The following is a 16,744-nucleotide window of genomic DNA, read 5'->3' as shown; positions in this document are numbered from 1 at the left end:
TTGTTCTGTGTGATTATCAGTTAAAATCACACCTCAATTTCTTATAAGACACTGGCAAGTCTTACTTTTCATGTTCATTTCCAGGATCATGTAGTTCAATACACAGCACAGTATAGGAGTTATGAAGATTTGGTGTTCAGTAAGATCAAAGGTGTATTTTTCTTTTTTACAACTACCAAACATTTATTTCATGATAAAAAATCAACAGTGATGCCATATTTTAGAGGCTTGATAAGTTGATATTTCTTGGATTAGTTTTCTCTCATACTTTTGTGTCTTAACAGATCAACTCACAATTGTAAGAGAACACCCAACTTTATCTGCTGGAATTGCAATTACAGCTGGTCTTCTCCTCATGAGAGGTAAAGAAAGTATTCCACTTTACATCTTTAGATCAACAATATATAACTTCATGCTTTACATTTGTCGTATGCACTTATGATTTTTTATTTGTAACCTGTTGGCTTGAATGAACTCATTGGCTTGTTATGAACGAGGTAATATTGTGTCTGTGGATCCCAACATCAACATTGTTGTTCATGAGGATATATTTGGTCTTTATGCAATGATTGGATCTTGATATGGTGAGTATATCCACCTAACAGTCAGCATTTTTTAGTTCAAACATTATTTATTTCCAAAATGTGACATTAACATAACAAACTGTTGTATTTGCATTTGTTTATGGAGGCACCACCATTGTTAGAGAAAGCTAAATGAACATTGTGTTTGGATGAGGCCTATCAACCCCCTTGGTTTGAAGAAATTAAGGGTATTCTTGGAATTTCAAGTGGGCATCATGTATATGAGTCACTTGCTCAAGTCAATCAAGAAATTGTAGAACATATATTCAAGTGTTTTATTTAAACTATTATATGTTTATAACTAATTAATTATTATGAATATAAAGCTTGACATGTATTATAATATTATATGTTTAAAGTACATCACTTCCTGCAGAACCTTCTACTGGAATCAAGTCCGTGAAGCCAAAAGTAAAGGGAGTATCAATGATAGAGTTGTTTACATCAGAGCAGGTTCGTGAACATATAACAGGTCTCAGGCAGTGGGTTGGCCAGGTCAGAATCTGCATTTTACTTTATGGAGGTGTGTTTTGTTTTGTGTTTGTTTTTGAATCTCTCATTTTATACAGAGCAAAGAAAAAGTAGAAAAGAATCAAGCTCTGGAACACTCGATGAGTGAGAACTCGTGTCAACTATGTGCAGTTGAAAAGCTGAGTTTTGAACCCCCGCCTATACTTGTCCAAATTGTTATATGGAAGAAGTTGAAAGAGGAGAGCGGATGCCTCTACCACAGAGTGCTGTACTTGGAGCAAAAGATTTACCTCGAACCATACTCAGTGATCACATAGAGAGCAGGTTGTTTGGAAAACTGAAGCAGGAGAGACTAGAGCGCACAAGGTTCTATGGGAAAACTTATGATGAGGTGATGTTATAATCCCCCCCAAAAAAATAAAAGACAACTCCATAACATACATTGTGAATGAACAATAAAGTATGTATCTTACATTTTCTTTATTATCAGGTTCCTGGAGCAGAAGCACTTGTTGTCAGAGTGGTCTCTTCTGTGGACAAGAAGTTGGAAGTCAAGCAACAATTTCTTGATATCTTTCAAGAGGAAAATTACTCTGTGGAGTTTGGGTATAAGTCTAAGGTATTTCAACCGTACTAATTTCGTTGATTTGTTTATTATAGCATCTTTCCCTACATTTCTTCCTATACAATATATTATACTCTAAAAAATCTACCCAGTTATATGCGCTGGCACTATCTTGTGGTTTTGGTATGTGAATCCCTAAACTAGGCTTTGTTGTTTTAGGTAGTTCTGTTGTTTCAGAAAATTGAAGGTGTAGAAGTGTGTCTTCTTGGTATGTATGTTCAAGAATTTGGAGCAGAGTTCTGCAGCCAAACCATCGGCGTCTTTATCTTTCTTATCTGGATTCAGTTAAGTACTTCAGGCCTGAGATTAAGGCTGTGACAGGGGAGGCTCTTCGTACATTTGTATATCATGAAATTCTGGTAAGTAACTTCTCTGTTGCGTTAGATCTTGCATAGCAGTTGCCTTAATTCTTGTTAGGTTGATTAAAAAAATTACCAATTTTATTTTCCAGCTACTTTCACACAAGGGCATTTTGGTCTTTTCCTGATATCTTTTGTATGTTTATTTTAGCAAGCTAGTACAGCAAAATCTTTTGTATGTCTATTTCAGCAAGCTAGATAAGTCCATATGTCACTCAATTTTGTTCTTTTTTATTTTTAGTATGTGCAACATAGCAAAACATCAATGTCCTTCAAAACTATGGATGATGGCCAAGTCTTACTCTATGCAGTAAGTATTAAAGAAATAGCAATGCACTTTCATTCATTTATTTCATATTTTTTTCATAGTTCTCTAGAGATATTTTTCCTTGTGTCATAGAATGATTGGCTCCTATCTTGTTTTTTGATATTTATACGCATTTTTTAAACATATTTCTTTATTGTATTGCATGTTAAGTTACCGAGTATAAAAAAGCTTGTTGATCATGTAGGTGTTCAAACCAATAGAAAATTTTTAAACATATTTTTTTATTGTATTGCATGTTAAGTTACCGAGTATAAAAAAGCTTGTTGGTCATGTAAGTGTTCAAAACAATAGAAACTTTGTAAACATATTTCTTTATTGTATTGCATGTTAAGTTACCGATTTGCCATGTGTAGGTCTTGTTTATGTTCATAATGTCAAGCAAAGTAGCTCGAATGTTGTGAAGGTGGGCAACAAGTTCTTCTAGTTCAACTATTACTAGTTGATGACTTTCATCTTTTTCACATTTGATGTATTACATTTGTCTACTATTAGAATGATTATTTGTATAACATTAATTTGTACAATGCATTGTATTATTTGTATATGGTATTTTATTTTCCATTATGAGACATGAAATGCAAATTTAATATGAAAATAAGTAAATCAATAAATATTTTTTTAAAAAAAATTTAAAATTACGATACGCAAAAATGTGTGTCATCTTCATTTATGACATGGCCTATCTTGACGGGGGCTTTCTTGATACGCATTGCGTGTCATTAACACGCGCGTCGTAAGGTTACGACACGCGAATGCGTGATGTCTTCCTTTATGACAGGGCCTTTCTTGATGCGCATTGCGTGTCGTAAACGCGCGTCGTAAATGCGTGTCGTAAATGAGCGTCGTAAATGCGCGTCGTCTATAGACGACGTGCAAAAGCGCTTCATCTCTCTTTATGACAGGGCCTTCCTTGACGCGCATTTGCGCGTCGTCTGAGCCTTTTACGACGCGCAATGAGCGTCGTAAAAGGCTGTTTTTCTAGTAGTGTTTGAGGATTTCAAATGGCCGTCAGGGCCGAGTTGAGACGCCGGTGGTGAAGAGTAGGGCTTTCCAGCTGACAGCAGAGAAGGCGCGAGCGACTCCTGATGTGGTGTCGGGTATGTATTTTTTTCCCTTATCTCAGTATTTATTATTGATTGTTCTTATGGTTATATGTTTTGTATAGGGTCGTTCTCGGTGAACGGCATTTCAACTACAGTATTGTTTGATTCGGGGGATACCCGATCATTCGTCTCCCTTGCGCTTAGCAAGAGGTTTAGCAGAGCTCCAGGGGAGCTAGATTGTCCAATTGAGGTTGAGATAGTAGCTAATAGGACCGTTAGGGTTGCAAGGGTACACAGAGGGTGTTCCCTACAGTTATTCGATGAGTAGTTTCCGGTGGACTTGGTCCCTATTCTCCTGCGAGGGAATAAGGTCATAGTAGGCATGGATTGGCTGAGCCCCAATGGGGCGGTGATAGATTGTGAGCTTCAGTTGGTAAGGGTTCGCACTCCCAGTGGGGGAGAGTTAGTGATTCAGGGCGAGAAGCCACAACGCGGACCAGTTTTGTGTTCAGCAGCGAGAGCGAGACGCTACCTTCAGCAGGGTTGCACCGGCTATATTGCCTATGTTTTAGATGCCCGGGAGAAGGGCAAGATGACAGTTGATGATGTTCCGGTGGTGCGAGACTACCCGGATGTATTTCCGGAGGATTTGTCGGGGATACCTCCTGAGAGACAGGTTGAGTTCGGGATTGATCTAATCCCTGGTGTGGCTCCGATAGCCAAGGTACCGTATCGGTTGGCTCCCCCAGAGATGCAGGAGTTGTCTACGCAGCTGCAAGAGCTGCTAGACAATGGATTTATCAGGCCGAGCAGTTCGCCCTGGGGTGCATCGATTTTATTCGTGAAGAAAAAGGACGGGTCGCACCGTATGTGTATAGATTACCGGGAGCTAAATAAGTTAACGGTGAAGAACCGTTACCCACTTCCGAGGATAGATGATTTGTTTGATCAGCTTCAGGGAGCGTCTTGGTTCTCCAAGATCGGTTTACCCTCCGGATATCACCAGATGCGGGTCAGAGGCGAGGATGTGCAGAAGACTGCCTTCAGGACCAGGTATGGTCATTATGAGTTTGTGGTGATGCCGTTTGGGCTCACCAACGCTCCAGCCGCGTTCATGTACCTCATGAACCGTGTGTGCAGGCCGATGCTGGATCGGTCTGTGATAGTATTCATAGACGATATCTTGGTGTATTCCAAGACTTAGGAGCAGCATGAGGAGCACCTGAGAGAGGTGTTAGAGGTTTTGAGGAGGGAGAGACTTTTCGCGAAGTTCTCCAAGTGCGAGTTCTGGTTGCGCGAGGTGCAGTTCCTTGGTCACCTCGTCAACTAAAAAGGTATTTTGGTAGATCCGACCAAGATTGAGGCCGTGATGCAGTGGGAGGTCCCGAAGTCTCCATCCGAGATTCGGAGCTTCCTAGGTTTGGCAGGGTATTACAAGAGATTCATCCAGGATTTCTCCAAGATAGCAGTACCGCTCACCCGACTGACCAGGAAGTCGGTAGCGTTCCGTTGGGGGGCTGAGCAGCAGATAGCGTTTGAGACCCTCAGGCAGAGATTGTACGAGGCACCGATTCTTACCCTGCCAGAAGGAATAGAGGATTTCATAGTCTACTGTGATGCCTCGATCATAGGTATGGAAGCAGTGTTGATGCAACGAGGTCGTGTGATAGCTTAGGCCTCGAGACAGTTGAAGCCTCACGAGGCTAATTATCCTATGCATGATTTAGAGTTGGGGGCAGTGGTGTTTGCCCTCAAGATTTGGAGGCATTACCTTTATGGGGTCCGTTGTACCATTTACACGGATCACTAGAGCTTGAGGTACCTCATGGATCAGCCGAATCTGAACATGAGGCAGAGGCGATGGTTAGATGTGTTGAAGGATTATGGCTGTGAGATCCTTTATCAGCCAGGGAAGGCCAACGTAGTGGCCGACGCCCTGAGCCGCAAGGCAGTAGCGGCCCCGATCAGAGACATTTGTTTGAGGATGACGGTGATTACTCCATTATTGGAGCAAATCAAGGAGGCACAGGTAGAGGGCCTCAAGGAGGAGAGACAGAAGTGTGAGAGGATCGTGGGCCGAGTAGATTCTTTTGACTATGATATTAGAGGATTGTTGACCCTTCATGGGAGAGTTTGGGTGTCGTACTGGGGCGGAGTACGGCAAGTGTTGATGGATGAGGCTCATAAGTCTCGATTTTCCATTCATCCAGGGGCGACGAAGATGTATAGAGATCTTCGACCCTATTATTGGTGGCCCTGCATGAAGCGGGATGTCGCCTGGTATGTGGAGAGGTGCCTGGCCTGTAGGAAGGTTAAGGTAGAACACCAAAGACCTCACAGGAAGATGCAGCCGTTAGACATTCCAGTGTGGAAATGGGAAGACATTACCATGGATTTCATCACGAAGCTTACCAGGACTGCGCGTGGAGTGGATTCTATATGGGTTATAGTGGATCGGTTGACAAAGAGTGCTCATTTTATACCGATCTATGAGAGCATATCAGCAGAGAAGTTAGCTGATATTTATGTGAGAGAGGTGGTGGCACGTCATGGAGTGCCTGTTTCAGTGGTGTCAGACCGAGATGTCCGTTTTACTTCCAGATTCTGGGAGCGGTTTCACAACGAGATGGGTACTCGTCTCCATTTTAGCACCACTTTCCATCCTCAGACAGACGGGCAGAGCGAGAGAACGATTCAGACTCTCGAGGACATGCTGCGGGTATGTGTTCTAGACTTCAGTGGCAGTTGGGATGCGTATCTTCCGTTAGCGGAATTTTCGTATAACAACAGTTACCACGCGAGTATTGATCGACCTCCTTTCGAGATGCTCTATGGGAGGAAGTGCAGGACCCCGATTTGTTGGGGCGAGGTCGGTCAGCGAGTCATTGGGAGCACTGAAGTGGTGCTCAAGACGACTGAGTTGATCCAGCAGGTTCGTGGCAGACTGCAGACCGCGTAGAGTTGCCAGAAAAGTTACGCCGATAGGAGGCGTTCAGATTTGGAGTTCCAGGTGGGCAATATGGTCCTCCTGAAGGTATCACCCTGGAAGGGTGTTATCAGGTTTAGGAAGAGGGGCAAGTTGGGCCCCAGGTTCATTGGTCCTTTTAGGGTTTTGGCCCGGGTGGGTTGGGTTGCTTATCGATTGGATCTTCCGTCAGAGCTCAGCCAGATCCACAACACTTTCCATGTTTCTCAGTTGAGCAAGTGTTTGGTGGAAAAGTCGGCAATTGTGCCCATTGAGGATATTCAGGTTGATAGCAGCCTGAATTATGTCGAGAGACCAGTTGCGATCTTAGATCGGAAGGTGAAGACCTTGAGGAACAAGGTGATTCAGTTAGTGAAGGTGCAGTGGCAGCACCAGAAGGGTTCAGAGTGGACGTGGGAGTCCGAGGAGGAGATGCGGGGGCATTACCCAGAGTTGTTCCCAGATTCAGCGGCAGCAGACTTCGAGGACGAAGTCTGAGACAAGTGGGGGAGGGTTGTAATACCCCAATTCTGGTATGATATTTATATATTTATTTTCTTCAAGTTTTAGGAGGAACTCGACGAGTCAGTAGCCAGACTCATCGAGTAGAGTCGGGATTTCGAGCACGTTTAAGTTGGCGACTCGACGAGTCCATATTCCGGACTCGGCGAGTCCGCCAGTCTGGATGAAACCCTAATTTCAATGGTTTGCACCCTATTTAAACAACTTTTGGGGCCTCAAGTCAGCCCCCATCACCCCTCAGAGCATCATTCTCAAAACCCTAGAACCCTCTTAGCATTTTTGTGTGATTTGGTGTGTTTCTTTGAAGATCTTGAGAGAAAAAGGAAGGTAGATCAAGAGGAGAAGAAGGAGATCCTAGATCCTTGTGGAATTTCAGAGTATAGTAAGGTATATCTTGGCCCTTTTCTGTTTCTATGCCTAAATCCCATTTTTAAAGCCATTAAAGCTATTCTTGAACCATTTCTTGGCTTAGTAGTAGCATAGAGGACTCATTGAGATGATTAGCCTTCGGATCTAGCTAGGTTTGAGTTCCAGAAGCTTAGATCTAGTACCTTTATGGATCCATTTTGCATGAAAGCTCTAAATCTACTCTTATAATGTGCTTTGAACCCTAAAACCTTCATTTGATGTTATTTACACGTAAAGTTGGAAACTTTACATGTTAATCAAGCCCCAAGAACCCATATCTATGAATGGAATGGACTGGTTTCAAGCAAAATCGAGTATATAGTGTTTGCATGTATATGACTCGGCGAGTCGTTCTTCAGACTCGGCGAGTCGAGTCGCGAGTCCCCTGTTTTCCCCTTGTCGAGTTATGCCGAGTGGAACCAGTGAGTGAGAGATGGACTCGGTGAGCTAGAGGGTTAGACTCATTCGTGGAAGAGCTCGGCGAGTCAATGCCCTGACTCGGTGAGTCCAAGGCAATCTTCATACCTCGGGAACAGACTCGGCGAGTTACAGCTAGAGTGCTCATCTGATGAAGGAGAACTCTACGAGTTGTTCATACAACTCGGCGAGTCGGATACAGATTGTCGGAGTGCTAGTAACAAAGAGGAACTCGCCGAGTTTGTGCCAAAACTCGACGAGTAGTAGCAGGTAGAAGCAAGAAAGTGAGAGTAAGGACTCGACGAGTTAGTGACCTAAATCGACGAGTCAGGTCAACTAAATGTTGACTTTGATCGTTAGGTTGACTTGGACCAAGGGTAAGAGAGTCATTTTACCCTCAGTATTATTATCAGTACTGGATTGATGGTACTTATGGAAATTGTAGCCGGGGTGAAACCGGAGCCGCAGCAGTCAGATTCCGGAGCAGTCCTTTCAGCAGCTAGGCTACGAGGTGAGTTTCCTTCCAGTAGGAACGGGTCTACGGCCACAATGCCGGCCCATTTAATTAGCAGTAGTTTCGGACCTCGGTCCGATGCAATAGCTAGGGTGCTTGATGTCTTTGTGATTCAAGCATGTTTTGTGTTATGTGTTCCGGACTCTGTTCCGATGCAGTATGCAGTATATGTATTCATGTTAGTTGATATGTTTATGCTATGTTGTGTTCAGTCAGTTCCGGACTTCGGTCCGACGTAGGGGACAAGGTCCCAATCAGTTCCGGACTTCGGTCCGATGCAGTTAGTTCCGGACTTCGGTCCGATGCAATGGGCAAGGCCCTGGTTAGTTCCGGACGCCGGTCCGATGCAGTTTCCGGACTTCGGTCCGATGCAGAAGGCAAGGCCCTGGTTAGTTTCTAGACTTCGTTCCGATGCAATGGGCAAGGCTCGGTAGATGCTTTATATGTTATGTATGGTATGTGGTAGTTTGGGGGAGCTCACTAAGCTTTGTGCTTACAGTTTCAGTTTTGGTTTTAGGTACTTCCGTAAGTAAAGGGAAGAGCTCAGGATGATGGCATCGCACACACCACAGCTTCAGTCTTATTCTTGGGAGTTTGTTTTGATTCATAGTTTGATTTGGCACAAATGTTCATGACATTTTATTATGGGTTGAGATATTTGACACATGGTTTTATGATGTGACGATCAATATATGATTTTATTATTACTAAAACAAAAATTTTTGGGTCATATTTTTGGATGTTACAATTTCCAACCATAAACTTACACTAAAAATAGGTGTTCCAGTCATATTACTTTGTAATAATGACCAAACCAAAGGACTATGCAATTGTACTAGATTATAGATTGTTAGGCTTGGAAGAAACGTCATTGAAGCCTGAATCATATATGATAGATTCTTTATGGAGACTACTTATATACCTTGGATGAATTTAACTCCATCTAATGAAAGAATTTCATTTTGTTTTCAGCGGAGGCAATTCCCTATAGTAGTTTATTTTGTTATGGCCACTAACAAAAGTCAATGACAATAATTATCAAATGTTGGATTATACTTGCATAAGCTTGTCTTCACTCATTTTCAGTTATATATTTTTTGTTTCTCGCGTCACAAGTGAAAAGGGATTGAAGGTACTCATATATTACGAGGAAGGTTTTCCAACTAATAAAACAAAAAGTTATGTTTACAAAGAGGTCCTTCAACTATTATAGACATTCAAGTGTTTCTTTGTTTTTTTTCAAACATTTAAATGTTAACAATAATGCTAAGTCTGTTTATGTTACTTTATTTTTTTATAGTGCCAACTTTTTTATACATTTACATGTACATTTTTATATGTTCCCAGTGTTTTACGCGGGGTCATAATCTAGTTTAAATTAAAAATAAATTAATTAATTAACTAAAAGTTACACCATTTAAATTAGTTATAGATTTCAATAAAATTTTAAATTATGGCAAAAGCACAATCTCAATTCATGTATATAAAGAAATTGTTCAAATAAAATTAAATATATGTAATTTCTAAGCGAAAGTGATTTTAGAGAGTGATTAGTGTTGTCGTTGCCAAGAAAAAAGTTAGAAATTAGGATTCCAAACATAAATAACTCAAATGTACCCTTAATTAACTATAAAAAAAACATATTAATCTTATAAATATCATTTTATATCTTCATACTCGCTTATTAGTGTTATAAAATATGATCAAATAATAAGATAAATTATAGAGTAAAGAAAGACATGAGAGTAGAGAGAACTTTTATTCCAATATTTGTGATGAAATCATCAAACTTTATAATACATAATATTCACTATTTATACTAAACAAAGAAGATGAAAGGTCATGTATGATATGAATGCACATTATAATGGTGCATAACTACACTCATAAAACTCATAATAATGTTTGCTTTAATGTTCACTAATTATGGAGAGTAATGGGGGATATGGAGAATCCAATAGTCATTCACTAAATAATAATTCATAACACTCCCCCTTGAATGACGATTGTATCATGCCTCATTAAAACCTTAATCGGTAAAACCCTTTATTAAGGAAAAAGAGTACATGATTAATAATAGATATTGGAAACAATTGCCTCGTTAAAAACCTTGTTAAGAAAACCCAGTGGGAAAAACATAGCTAAGGAAAAGAGTACAATATGTTTCCAACTCCCCCTGATTAGCACATCACTTGATTTTCTTGAAGCACCGCATAGCAATGTTTCATACCATCTTTTCAAATTTCGATGTAAGAAGTGCTTTAGTAAACAACTCAGGAAAGTTGTTACTGGATTGAATTTTCTAGATGTTGATGTCACACTCTTTTTGAAGATCAAGAGTGAAAAAAAAACTTTGGTGATATATGCTTGGTTCTGTCTCCTTTGATAAATCCTTCCTTGAATGGAGCTATACAAGTTGTATTCTATTCATATAGTATGGTTGGAACATCCCTGTTAGAAGTTAGACCAGAATTCTTGCAAATATGTTGAGTTAAAATTCTTAACCAAATACATTCATGACTTGCCTTATAAATTGTTATAATCTTTGCATGGTTAGAATAAGCAGCAACTAAAGTTTGTTTAACAAAATGACAAGAATTTACGTTACCTCCATAAGTGAATAAATAACATGTTTGGGATCGTGATTTGTGTGGATCAAATAAATATCCCGCATCTGCATAACTAATTAACTTCGCATTTTATGAATTTGATTATTATAAATTCATATCTATTGTACCTCGAAGATATCAAATAATGTGTTTGACTCTATTCCAGTATCTTCTTGTTGGACAAGAACTATATATTGCTAATAAGTTTACGACAAAATATTTATCAGGTCTTGTATTAATAATAAGATATATTAGTGCACCAATAGCACTAAGATATAGTTCTTCGGGAACAAGAAGATTTTCATATTTTTTATGATGCTGAAGTTGGTCCTTTTAGGCATCTAATTGCCTTACCACATTCGGGTTACTCATGGATGTGAGTTATTCATATAAAACCTTTTTAGCACCTTTTCTAGATATTAATGTACAAAAACTTCATTTTTGTGTGCTTAATTTGAAGACCCAAATAGAATTTCATCTTACCAAGATCATCCATTTCAAAAATTTCTTTCAAACAAGAAGTGACCTTTTCCAATTCTCTAAGATTTCCAATTATGTTCAAATCATCTACAATAACATCAATTATAATAAATTCTTATTTGGATGTTTTTATGAATACACATGGGCTTAATGGATCATTTTTATAGCACTCTTTCAACATAAATGTACTAAAACAATTGAAGCATATACGGCCAGATTGTTTCAATCTATACAAAGATTTATTTAATTTTACCAAATATAGAGAATTAGAAGTTTGTGCTTCTGGCACATTAAACCCTTCTGTGAATTTCATATAAATATCATTTTCAACTGAACCATATAAATAAGCGGTAAATACATCCATTAGACACATCTCAAGTTTTGCATATGTTGTTAAACTTATAAAATAACTGAATGTAATTGCATCAACTACCGGAGAATACATTACTTCATAATCAATTTCGGGCCTTTGGGTAAAACCTTGTGCAACAAGTATTGCTTTATATCTCACAACTTCATTTTTCTCGTTTCTTTTGCGCACAAATACTCATTCGTGTCCCACTATTCTTACTCCATTTGGTGTACGGACTACAGGTCCAATAACTTGTCGTCGAGTAAGAGAATTAAGCTCTTTATTTATTTCATCTTTCCATTTTGGCCAATATTTTCTATTCATACATTTCTCAATAGATTTAGGTTCAAGATCCTTATTTTCTTTATAATCGCGTGCAGAACATGATATGAAAAATTATCGTCGACTTATGTCTTATGTTGGTTCCGTCTTATTCTTGTCATGACATAATTTATTGAGATCTCATCATTTTCATTTTTTTTCCAGGTACCTTATATTTTGTTATGTCATTTGGCTCTTCTAGAGCTCCATTCATCTTTTCAAGAGATTTTGTTTTCTCTTTTGGACCATCAATTCTATTTCCTCCATGTCATTTTCGAGGATTTTTATCTTTGGAACCGACTGATCTTCCACGCTTCATGCGTGCCTAAGATTCATTTGCAGTTGTATTTGTTTTTTTCTAGGATATCAATTCTAACTGGAGTATGCATAGCTGGTACATGAGACTTTGTTACTCACTTAGGGTCAATAAATGCTTCTGGCAATTGATTTGTTACATTTTGTAAAGGAATTATCTTTTTTATTTCAAGTTCACATTGACTTGAACGAGGATCTAAAACTGGAAGTGATAATTCATTTCAAGAGATTTTATTTTCCAGCTTCTTTATTTCTCCCCTAATGTTGGAAAAATATGATTCATCAAAATAATAATCATCAAATATAGCTGTAAATAAATCTCCAGTTGATGATTTTAAATATTTTACTATAGATGGAGATTCATATCTAACATAAATTCTCACTCTTCTTGAGGGCCCATTTTTGTGAAGTGAGGTGGAGTAATGGGTACATAAATTGTACATCCAAACATCCTTGGATGGTAAATATTTGGTTCCTGACCGCAAACCAATTGAATAGGGGAGAACTCATGATAACTAGTTGGCATTATGCATATAAGTGATGTTGCATGTAAAATTTCATGTCCTTATGTTGATTAGGAAGTTTATAATGCATTAGTAATGGTCTTGAAATTAATTAAAGGTGTTTGATTAATTAATCAATTAGACCATTTTGCGTACGAACATGTGTAACAAGATGTTCAATCCAATCGACATGCAATAATCGTTAATAGCTTGCAATGAAAATTTTGCAGCATTGTGAAGTCGAATTATCTTAATTGGGTAATCGTGGAAATGTGCCCTTGGGCTGATTATTTATGCAAGTAATATTGCAAAAACCAAATTACAGGTAGACAACAAGCACACATGTGACCATCTAGTTGACTCATCAATTAAAACCATAAAATATCTAAATGATCCACATGGTGGTTGAATTGGTCTACATATATCCCTTTGAAATCTTTCTTAAAACTATGACTTTCATACCCAACTTTTGTTCAATGATGGATGGGAAATTAATTTTCCTTAAGAGCATGCAACACAAGAGAATTCATTAGTTTGAAATATCTTCTGGTTTTTCAAGGAATGATCACTTGAAGTTTTAATTATTTTGCGCATCATAATTTATCCAGGATGGCCCAACCGGTCATGTCAAACTTTGAAGGTATTATAATACCTTTTTTTATTTTCAATAGCATGAATCATTGTAATATTTGTATTGTACAATCCGGAGGACAATACATATAATTTTTCCAAAAAACTTTTCTTACCCGATATCATTTTTGTAATGTTGAGATAATTTGTATTACCATCATTAGTTGTTTCAATATGATATCCGTTCGACCGAATATCCTTAAAACTTAATAAATTTCTTGGTGATTTTAATGAAAATAATGCATCACTAATTGTAACTATTGTCCCTTGTTGTAATATTATATTCGCTCTTCCGGAGCCTTCAATCATTTTTGCATTACATGTTATTATATTAACATTTGCTTCTCTAATTGATAAGTAAGCAAAATACTTTTCATTATTAAAAGTATTATGTGTTAATGCATTGTCTGTAAGAAATATATCTTCCTTATTTCTGTTGCGAATATCCATATTTCTTTTCAATAAATAAATAAAACACAAGAAACATTCGACTTAGAGAAATAAAGTCATATTTTATTAATTGGGGAAGATTGTGACGACATCATTTCTCGTGAAACGAATATGACATAAAAACATAATAAATATCATGAAACAAAACTATTATAGATTATTTTTCCATCACCATCAATAGCATCACTTGTCCTTTCTGGGTAGACAAGATAATTCGCGACATTTATATTTTAGAGAATCTTGATAAAGATCAACAAAATGCTTTGGTAAGCGGCATGTACAAGACTAATGATCGATCATTCCACATTAGTGACAAACATTTTCAACTTTTTTTCTTTTATGCCTTCACCACTTTATCATTAGGATGTGGATTTTTGCTATTTTCCAACTTCTGGTGGTTACTTATAATCTTGTTATTTTTATGATAATTATAATAACATCCACGACGTCGGTTAGACCCATGACTATTATAATTATATGATGTTGCATTCACTTCAGGGAATGCACTAGATCCGGTCGGGATTGATTGGTGATTTTTCATCAATAACTCATTGTTTTGTTTAGCCACAAGAAGACATGAGATTAATTCATATTTATTTTAAACATTTCTCATGATATTGCTACTGCAGGAGCATGTTAGTAATATGAAAACTAGAGAAAGTTTTATCTACCATGGTTTTCCATAATAAAAATAGAAATCAAAATAAAGACTTGTATGTTAAGGAATTGTTAGAAAAGAAATTCCATAAAATAAGTTGTAAGCATTGTACATGTAAAATTATAAAAAAAAAAAATACATACCTGAAAATAACAAGAACAATAACGAGTTAGAGCTCTATGGTAGAGTCGTGCTGATAACGTGTTATAAAATATGATCAAATAATAAGATAAATTATAGAGTAAAGAAAGACATGAGAGTAGAGAGAACTTTTATTCCAATATTTGTGATGAAATCATCAAACTTTATAATACATAATATTCACTATTTATACTAAACAAAGAAGATGAAAGGTCATGTATGATATGAATTCACATTATAGTGGTGCATAACTACACTCATAAAACTCATAATAATGTTTGCTATAATGTTCACTAATTATGGAGAGTAATGAAAGATATGGAGAATCTAATAGTCATTCACTATATGATAATTCATAACAATTAGCTAGTTTTTACTAAACGTCATTTTTTATAGCTTTTTAAAAAAACTTCTGAAAAGTTAATCTAAGTATTTTGTTAAAAACTAGTTTATAAGATACTTTTTTTATTTGTCAAACATGACAACTTATGATGTGTTTGGTATGCCACGACTAGTTTATTTTGTTGGCTTTTTTATGATGACATGTTTGACAAACAAAAAACTAGTTTATACTAGCTTTTTATAAGCTTTTTTAAATCTTTTCAAATATACCCTTAATTTATCATAAAAAAACATATTCTTCTAAATGTTTTTTTATGTTATTTTATATCTTTTAGATAGCTTGTCATCTTGTTTTACTAAACGTTATTTTTTATCAGCTAGTTTTTCAGCTATCAACTAACTTTTCATATAACAGTTAGTTTTTCAGCTATCAACTACTATGCAAAACATAACCTTAAAATTTAAAAACTAGAAAAATAAGTTAGTAACTTGATCATTTATGCACAATATGAAATATATCAAGTGTTGCAATGTTGAATGTTGAAAAATAAATAAATAAAACAAAAAAGTTAGAGAAAGTGTTTGATTACATGTTACATTAATATCGTTTACTAGGTCCACTACAGGAAATGTTGCTTCATAACGGAGATATAAGAAACGATCTTTAAACTGCCAGATGTTGAATATCATGCTCTTATGGATACCACTTGGAACTTAGTCTAGCTTCATTAGTTGTTAGGCTTTTATTAGAGCTTCTTATTCCACTTCATCATCTTTTTGGCATGAAAATCAAAATGCAATTTAGATAACTCACGTGAATTCTTTCATAAGATACGAAACATACTAAGTCACGATGTAGTTGGAACGATTGTTCTACTTGTACTTTTTTGATACAAGCCACCGACCATCTTTCGAGAGAAAAAACTGACATAATTTTAAAGGTAAAAACGAAAATTATGAATCATCCCTAATAAATAAAGAATTTTTTGTCATTTGTCACACTCTCATTGATTTGGCCACATGTCATTTTCTGGTTATTTTCAATTAAATTTTTTCCACATGACATTTTGTGGTTGTTTTATTTTTATTAAATATATTTATTGCAATAAATCTACCCTAATAAATAAGAATAATTTTGCCAAATGTCATTTTTTTCATTGAATTGGTCACATGTCATTTTGTTATAATTTTGAGATATATATTTATTTTCCACTTGTCATTTATTTTATTTTTTCATTTTCAATATATCATTAATTTAGTTTCTATAGATTAAACCTTAATAATTACTATTAATTTCAAATTTCAAATTTGAAATTTGAAATTTCAATTTCAAATAATTTACAGTTTAAACCTTTATATTTAAAATATTGTTATAATTAACCCGTTTAGTATACAAGTCTGACAACTAAACACATAATTTTAATTTATTTATTTTTCGCATGTATTTTTTCTCATAATTTTCACTTATTTTAGATTTCAAATTTAAATAAACTTTCGATGTAATCTTTTCTATTTAACATTTTGTTTTAACCAACCCGTATAATATACGGGTCTCACAACTAGTAAGAAATATAACTAGGTTTGTTTTAATTATTGTTATGTTAGTTTCATTTTAATTTTTATGCGATTTTTTATTTTCTTTAAATTAATGAAATATTTTCTTTTTATAATTAAATTATTTATATATTTATTTAAAAAAAATATGAG

Source organism: Lactuca serriola, chromosome 3, assembly GCF_051521515.1.
Source record: "Lactuca serriola cultivar US96UC23 chromosome 3, Lser_US96UC23_V15, whole genome shotgun sequence".
NCBI lineage: Eukaryota > Viridiplantae > Streptophyta > Magnoliopsida > Asterales > Asteraceae > Lactuca > Lactuca serriola.
Note: the sequence above shows the minus strand (reverse complement) of the source record.